Source organism: Tripterygium wilfordii, chromosome 12 (genome assembly GCF_013401445.1).
Source record: "Tripterygium wilfordii isolate XIE 37 chromosome 12, ASM1340144v1, whole genome shotgun sequence".
NCBI lineage: Eukaryota > Viridiplantae > Streptophyta > Magnoliopsida > Celastrales > Celastraceae > Tripterygium > Tripterygium wilfordii.
This window is the reverse complement of record NC_052243.1, coordinates 3789586-3798963: the sequence shown is the minus strand read 5'-3', so window position 1 is coordinate 3798963 and position 9378 is coordinate 3789586. Positions and strand designations below refer to the sequence as shown.

Sequence of the window (9378 nt, the reverse complement as noted above, 5' to 3'; positions counted from 1 at the left end):
TCAGGCCATGCCTGATCCGAAATCTGTTTTATCGGATTGGACCTCAGGTATAACTTTTGTGATTTTTGGTCACTAGATAACCCGATTAACAAAAATTCAAAATAAAATATATCTCCCTTCCTTCCTTATTTAATTTCTCCTCTCTTCTTCCAACTTCTAGATCATTGCCGTTCTCAGAAAAGACAAGCCAAAAGGTTCACGACATCAGAGATCTTACCCGTTATACCCTTTGAGAGCATACGGTTGGGAATGTATTTTACCTAGAATATTGTCCACTTTGGGTTATCCAGTTCCCGTGGATATATTGGACCCGCACGACTTTGTTTCTCCTTAGGCCCAAACAAGTCGGCTAGACCCGACTTTATTTCTCCTTAGGCCCAAATAAGTGGGCTAAACCCAACTAACTCAAGGCTAGAAAAATGTCTTGATAGTAGTTAAGGATGGGCTTAATCTTATAAATAAGGCGTTAGTGTCCACATCTTTCCATGTAGAACTTTAACATTTTCTGTTGCGATCTAACGAAACAAAATCGAATATAGAAAACTTAAACGAAAACAAAAGAGAAAAAAAAGACACAAGGTGTAATGAGATTCAGCACAACTTTCCTACTCCTAGGGCGAAGAGCAACGAAGAATTCCACTACTACGAGAAGATTACAAAAGAGACGAGTTCTTAAACTCAAGAACTAACCCACAAATCTCTATACCCAATTCTCTCTTAGAAAATATTGTTTTTTCACTCTCGGCTACACTTTCTTCATGCGGCCCTTCACAACTCTTATAAAAAAAAGAAAAAGAAAGAGTGCCGCGTCACACAAAACAAATCACTCCTAAATTAGGAGTCCTAATCCTTCTCCACCGAGTAATACAAAGAAGAGTTGGAAAAAAAAAATAGGACCTAATCTTTTACACAAATTCAACAACTGTGAACCGTACTTCACGTTTTCTTCTTCTCGTGCACTCCACTAGCGGGTCCCACTTGTTTCTTTCCTTCCTCTTAAACCATGGAGACGTTTGAGTTGTGTCCAAATTTTGGTCAAATTCTAACGTTTTTTGGGCTCAAGTATCTTAAGTGAAACGGCCCAGACCCGACGTATATACAGTGAACATTTGGATTCCAGATGGACAATATTTGTTGATTTGAGTAAGCTGAGATTTCTGATGGTTTCTTGTACTACAACTAATTCATATTCTTTCCCAATCTTGTAGAATGTTTTTGTCACTGGAACAGACACTAGTGCAGCAACTGTGATTTGGGCCATGACATTTCTAATGAAGAACCCAACAACCATGAAGAAAGCACAAGAAGAAATAAGAAGATTCGTAGGGGAAAAAGGTTTTGTTGATGAAGATGATGTTCAGCAACTTCCCTATCTCAATTCTCAAAGCAGTGGTGAAAGAGACAATGAGAACACAGACCACAGCTCCACTATTAACCCCAAGAGAAACACCGTAACTCAAAAGTGTAAGCTAAATGGCTATGAAAACCCAGCCAAAACCCTAGTTTTTGTAAATGCATGGGCAATTGGGAGAGACACTGAAGTCTGGGAAAATCCAGAGGAGTTCAACCCAGAAAGATTTATCGACTTCAATGGGCAAGATTACGGGCTAATACCATTTGGAGCTGCTAGAAGGATTTGTCCAGGTTTATACATGGGAGCTGCAACAGTGGAGCTTTCACTTGCTAATCTTCTCTACAAATTTGATTGGAAAATGACCATTGGGATGACGATTAAAGACTTGGACACTGAAGGACTTACTGGCATTACTGTGCACAAGAAAAATGCTCTGTGCCTTGTACCAACAACGTATCTGCCATGATGGCCACAAGGACAAGTACAGATATCTGTCATGAATCCGGCAAAAATGCTTTGCTTCCAGTATTTTACTTAATTAATTACGTTTAATAATGAAGCCTACTACTGTATTAGTTGTGTTAAACAAAGATTTTGAGTTTTCTTGGCTTAATACAACTTTTGACTATTGGAAGATGACCGGTGTTTCAATTTGATCCATGAATGTCAAATTGTTTTAATTTGATCATTGACACTTTAATTTGTGCCAATAAAGTCACCCGGGTAAAATTTGGAAAATTTCGGTCAGTCAAACTGCTGATGTGGCAAGTTGACAGTTAAACCAAAGTGTCGGGGATCCAATTGAAAAATTTTTACTGTTAATGACCAAATTGGAACACTGACCTCATTTTTAGAGGCCAAAAGTTGTATTAATTTAAGTTTTTATGTTTTATAGTATTTAAACTCGTATAGTACCGGCGGTTCAATCAGTTGAACCACAAATTGTGAGGGTCGACAGTATTATATGACTAAAAATTGTTTAACCTTTTTGAACCGACGATATGCCATCAAACAGTCAAAATGCCGTGAACTGTGCATACCATAAAAAACGAAATTTTTTTAAGTAGCAAAATACAATTTTATATATATGTAAGTTCTTTATACATAACCGTCCATAATTATGTGATAATTACATATTTTAACACAATCTTTTATTACATTGTTTTTTATTAACACAATCTCTTATTACATTATTTCTGAGTAACACATTCTCTTATTACACTTTTTCTATACGTAATTACATTGATTTAAGTGTTGTAGAGTTTTATACACTGTTTCAAAAATAATGTAATAAAACAATGTAATTAAGAATTTCCAGATTAAACCTATCAGTAGTGAATCTTTTTGTTGTGATATCATCTTGCTTTAAACATGCCACATAGATTATGGAACTTTAATTTATGGATGATTTCATTATGGATACGTACGTAACGCTGCCGTCTTGGATATGATATTTATGCATATATGACATGACGATTTTAGTCATTTCAATTCAAAACAAAATTATTTTCATTTCATTTAAATTTCTTTCACGATTTAGCATTTTAGTCAATTGTTCTTATAATTTGAGTTTGCGACATATATATAAATATGCAGCCTGCCATTGTTCTATGGAATTTGATTTTCAATCTCACTAAACATGGTGTGCTCAATAGGTAATAAACACATGGCTACGGGTTCTTAAAATTTAAAGTAGCAGGATTTGAGAATGAAGGAAACCTGCTTAAATGACTGGTGAGCATGCTATAGCCAGAATGGATGATAATATGAGTTTTTGCTTGTAGGATAGTATTATGTTAATTTGGGGTAATACGTCATTTTAGATCAGAAGAGAAATGGAAAGAATTTCTCATTTTCAAGACAGAAAGAAGTAGTTGGAAATAAAAGAACTACTTGATTGCTTTAAAACTTCACTTATATGTATACATAGTTAAAGATAATAACGCTCACGCAATGCACGGGTTCACTACTACTTAAAAAAATTGTAACCCCCAACCCCTTGGTAACTGGTCTGAGTGAGTTGAGGGCATACTAGCAGGTTCTCTCAAAGGCCACCCAGGTCATGCAGAAATTTTCTTATAATTGTGTGGCACGCGTGAACAGTTGAAGAAAACTCAAAACAGTTTTATTTAGCACACTTAATACAGTAATATTAGGCTTCATTATTACACGTAATAATTAATCAAGCAAAATACTGGAAGCAAAGCATTTTTGCCGGATTCATATTCTTATGGCAGATAGTTGGTAGGCACAAGGCACAGAGCATTTTTCTTATGCACAGTAATGCCAGTAAGTCCCTCAGTGTCCAAGTCTTCAATCGTCATCCCATTTGGCATTTTCCAATCAAATTTGTAGAGAAGATTAGCAAGTGAGAGCTCCAATGTTGCAAGTCCCATATATAACCCTGGACACATCCTTCTACCAGCCCCAAATGGTATCAGCTCGTAATCTTGCCCTTTGAAGTCGATAGGGTTGTCGATAAATCTTTCCGGGTTGAACTCCTCTGGGTTTTCCCAGACTTCAGTGTCTCTCCCAATCGCCCATGCATTGACAAAAACTAAGGTTTTGGCTGGGATTTCATAGCCATTTAGCTTACACTTTTGAGGTGTTTCTCTTGGGACTAATAATGGAGCTGTGGCCTGTGTTCTCATTGTCTCTTTCACCACTGCTTTGAGATATGGAAGTTGCTGAACATCATCTTCATCTACAAAACCTTTTTCCCCTACGAAGCTTCTTATTTCTTCTTGTGCTTTCTTCATGGTTGTTGGGTTCTTCATTAGAAACGTCATGGCCCATATCACAGTTGCTGCACTTGTGTCTGTTCCCCCGATGAAAACATTCTACAAGTTGGGAAAGAACATGAAATATTAGTTGTAGTAAGATAAACAAGAGTTAATAATTAATAACCAGATTACCATTAGCACTGCTTTAATGTGATCTAAGGTGAGATCAACTTTGAACGAACGATCCTTCCAAATTTGAAGTAAAACATCAAGAAGATCCTCGTGCTCTGGTTTCGGCCTCTTGGGATCAAGGTGTTCCCTGATGATTTCATCGTAGAACTCATCGAATTCCTTGAAATTTTTCTCGAGACGAGAGAGCAAACCAGTAATCCTATCAACCCAACTCATATAAGGAAAATAGTCCGAGAAAAAGTTAGCGACAAACAAAGCTTGAGTCTCATTAAGTAGACTTTGAAACCTACTTCTCTCAACTCCTTTCATCTTCATACCTCTTACCCAAAGCAATTCTACAAATTATAGTACTAGTGAGAGACATCATTGCTTCAGTCAAATTAAAAGGTTTAAAGGCATCAACCTCAGCTGATTTGGATATCTTTTTAAGCATGAGAGAAAGCTCAGACTCTCGAATCGAACGATAAGTCTGAACTCGAATAGAGCTAAAGAGATGTACAACACAAATCTTCCTAATCTCCCTGTAATAAGCATCATATGGTGAGAAAGCCAGGTCTAAGCCATTATAAGACAAAGTTTGCTGACCACGTAACGTAGGGCGACTACAGAAGTCAAGATCTTGAGTTTTCAGAACCTCCTTAGCCATCTTAGCTGATGAAACTACAAGAGTTGGCTTAAACCCTAATCTCAAGAACACAAGTGGACCATATTTTTGGGAGAGTTTCCATAGATAGCGCGGAAGGTCTGAGTTATCAAGCTGGTGAAGGTTACCAATCAAGGGAAGACCTTTGGGGCCGGGAGGGAGATGAACTTTGTCATTAGATTTGTGGGTTAAAAAGGGAAACAAAAGGATGATAGGGAGAGCTACAAGGACAAAGATGAGAATAGGCACCATCATTTTCTTCTTACAAAGCCACCGGAGATGTGAGAACCTTTTAAGCAGAACTCATATTTAAGAGTGAAATAACCATCAATAACTGATTGATTGGTTGATTAAATTCATGTAAAAAATTTATTGTAATTGATTGTACACTCCTATCCCAAATATTGTGATGAACGCACATAATCTACGTGAAATCGTGGGCTCCACATGCCCTACATGATTCATATGAAATCGGGTGTGTACATCTTAATATTTGAGATAGTTGGAACAAAAACAACTGGACCGGTAAACCGATGTTTAAGCTTAGTGCAATCCTCCTTAAAATTAATAAAAGCAATGCATCAGTTAACCTTTGTGGGGCGTTTTAATTTGATAAACATTGGCTGGCCTGCAATGAAAGAAAGTGAAATATTTGAATATTCAAGAACACGCCCATAACATACGACAAGTTAGTGTATGTTGAGTTTGTCCGAGTGAGAGGAGAGGAGAGGAGACAAATCAACCCCTTCTCCATCGTCGATTTCATCGTCGAATTCACGAGCTCCACTTCTCTCAGATCTCCAAGTCATGCATTTGTCCATCAACGATTTTTCTATAACTCGCTCCTTTTCCTGGGTTTTGGAATTCATGTGATAATTTTCTTTTATTTATTTATTTTTATTATATGAGCATCCAGCTTATGTGTCATTTGCTTATTGCTTTGTTATTAATTTATTTTTTCTTTTAATTTACTTATGTGGCTTCTAGTAAGCAACCACATAAGCATTTTTTACCAAAAATTGTTGACTTAATGCCACGTCAATGGGAACCCTAATTGGAATTGTGTATTAAATCTAACCAAGTCCTTAAATTGTTTCATTTTAGAGCATTGGATAATGATATTGTAACAAAAAAATCTTTGAATGCTAAAAGTGAACGAACCTTATTTTTCAAGATAAAAAATATAATTATCCTAAGCAGCAACTTAACAAGTCGTGGGGTTAAGTATCTACAGGCTGTGCGTAGCCCAAAACCTAAACAGCTATGGATTAAATAAGTCCACAATCTAAGCATCATCTTAGCAGGTCCACGACCTAATCGTCAACTTAAGAGGCCCACAGCCTAGGCAAGCTGACCCATGTTCTCAGCAGCAAGCAACCGCGACCCAAGTATATACCTGAAACATCAAGTATAAGAAAGTGTGGCATAATTGCTTGCAATATCAACTTAAAACTCACGGTTGAATTTCTCTCTGAGAAGATACTTTGAGCATTATCTTTTTAACTGTACCCGAGTTGCAGACTATGTATGTGTTTGGCAGTGTGTTGTAACTGTGTTCAGTTGCAACACACCTCACAGCACCACAGTTTTTTGTAACACGCCAAACAGCTTTTGCGTTCTAACTCACCTCACAGCACCACAGCTTTTTACCTCACAGCACCTCACCACACTCCCAAACACTTACAATACATGTTGACTTGTCCTACGTAATCAAATTAGGTCAATTATTGTATTTTAGATTAATGTACAAGGTAAACCTTGAGTGATTTTATATTAATATTATTAGTCATCTAATATAAATGTAATTTTGATACGTCAAACGCACCGCACCGCACCGCACCACAGTTTTAAAAGTTATGCGCCAAACAGCTTTTTGCGTTTCAACTCACCTCACAGCACCACAGTTTTATAACTCACAGCACCACACCTCACAGCACCTCACAACATTCCCAAACAAGTCCTATATGTTTGATGTTTTGACTAAGAGTAATTTGTATGTTTTACATAAAGGATAATGTTTGAGATTCTCAAAATGTGACACAGAGTTGACCCTCAATTAATGTTGTTTGATGTAAAGTGTGCTATATATGTGTGTTTGTAATCAATAACTATTTCATATACCACATAAATTTGGGGTCTTTTGGCTAAACATTCAAACCTCGCTCGATGAGCGGGTATAGTTAAAAAGATATAAATTTTTAAATAAATTTAAAGAATTTATTTATGAACACTAAAATACTCACTAATCTAGAAGAAATTGTAACCAATTCTAATCTATATATTATAAAGTGGAACCTCGGCACAATTGAAGAAACATGCTCATGTCGTCACGTCACCAAACAAGCTTCATACCTATCTAACACTAGGATTATGGCTTCATACCTATCTGACACTAGGATTATGATTTGAAGTTTCGAACTAAATTAGGTGTGTCTGTATTACGTACTTTACTATCTTATATAAATCAACCAAAAAATCTATATAAACGTCAGCAAAAAATAGTACTTTTTAAAAATGATAAATATTAAAAATATACGGCGTTCACAGGTTGAAATTATATTGTAATAAATAATTAGTATTTAGTACAGTAATAGGCCTCATTATTACACATAATTAATCAAGAAAAATACTGGAAGCAAAGCATTTTGTGCTTGTTCTTGTGGCCATCAAGACAGATAGTTGGTAGGGACAAGACACAGAGCATTTTTCTTATGCACAGTAATACCAGTAAGTCCCTCAGTGTCCAAGTCTTCAATCGTCATCCCATTTGGCATTTTCCAATCAAATTTGTAGAGAAGATTAGCAAGTGAAAGCTCCACTGTTGCAGCTCCCATATATAAACCTGGACAAATTCTTCTACCAGCTCCAAATGGTATCAGCTCGTAATCTTGCCCTTTAAAGTCGATCGAGTTATCGATGAATCTTTCCGGGTTGAACTCCTCTGGGTTTTCCCAAACTTCAGTGTCTCTTCCAATCGCCCATGCATTGACAAAAACTAAGGTTTTGGCTGGGATTTCATAGCCATTTAGCTTACACTTTTGAGGTGTTTCTCTGGGGACTAATAGTGGAGATGTGGGCTGTGTTCTCATTGTCTCTTTCACTACTGCTTTGAGGTATGGAAGTTGCTGCACATCATCTTCATCTACAAAACCTTTTTCCCCGACAAAGCTTCTTATCTCTTCTTGTGCTTTCTTCATGGTGGTTGGGTTCTTCATCAGAAACGTCATGGCCCAAATCACAGTTGCTGCACTTGTGTCTGTTCCGGCGACAAAAACATTCTACAAGATTAATGGGAAAGAACATGAATTAGTTGTAGTAGAAGAAACTATCAACAAATATTGTTTGCGTTGGGTTGAAAGGTTGATTGTGTAAACATCGGGCCCACAAAGTTTATTTATGTGGATCATCTCACTCAATGATACTCGAGTTAGAAAAAATATTTATTGATCAAGAGAAGCATGAGTTTTTCTTATAAACCACATTACTTTGGTATTCTCCAAGCGATATGATATTATAAGTCTAACAGAAACAAAAGTGAATATTCATAACGAGATTACCATTAACACTGCTTTAACGTGATCTAAGGTGAGATCAACTTTGAACGAACGATCCTTCCAAATTTGAAGTAAAACATCAAGAATATCTTCGCACTCCGGCTTCGGCCTCTTAGGATCAAGATGTTCCTTGATGATTTCATCGTAGAACTCATCGAATTCCTTGAAATTTTTCTCGAGACGAGAGAGCAAACCAGTAATCCTATCAACCCAACTCATATAAGGAAAATAGTCTTAGAAAAAGTTAACCATAGACAAAGCTTGAGTCTCATTAAGTAGACTTTGAAACCTACTTCTCTCAACTCCTTCATCTTCATACCTCCTACCCAAAGCAATTCTACAAATTATAGTACTAGTGAGAGACATCATTGCTTCAGTCAAATTAAAAGGTTTAGAGGCATCAACCTCAGCTGATTTGGATATCTTTTTAAGCATAAGAGAAAGCTCAGACTCTCGAATCGGACGATAAGTCTGGACTCGAATAGAGCTAAAGAGATGTACAACACAAATCTTCCTAATCTCCCTGTAATAAGCATCATATGGTGAGAAACCAGGTCTAAGCCATTATAAGACAAAGTTTGCTGACCACGTAACGTAGGGCGACTGCAGAAGTCAAGATCTTGAGTTTTCAGTACCTCCTTAGCCATCTTAGCTGATGAAACTACAAGAGTTGGCTTAAACCCTAATCTCAAGAACACAAGTGGACCATATTTTTGGGAGAGTTTCCATAGATAGTGCGAAAGGTCTGAGTTATCAAGTTGGTGCATGTTACCAATCAAGGGAAGACCTTTGGGGCCGGGCGGGAGACGAACATTGTCACTGGATTTGCGGTTTCGGAAGAGGAACAAAAAAAAAGATAGGGAGAGCTACAAGGACAAAGATGAGAATAGCCACCATTGTTGTCTTCTTACA

At 37.0% G+C, this 9378-nt stretch overlaps 3 pseudogenes; 1 reads left to right on the top strand and 2 right to left on the bottom strand.

The window, feature by feature from the left end:
- Positions 1-7: 7 nt before the first annotated feature.
- On the top strand, positions 8-1820 carry LOC120010468 (annotated as a pseudogene).
- Positions 1821-3581: 1761 nt separating this feature from the next.
- On the bottom strand, positions 3582-5167 carry LOC120011585 (annotated as a pseudogene).
- Positions 5168-7434: 2267 nt separating this feature from the next.
- On the bottom strand, positions 7435-9378 carry LOC120011103 (annotated as a pseudogene).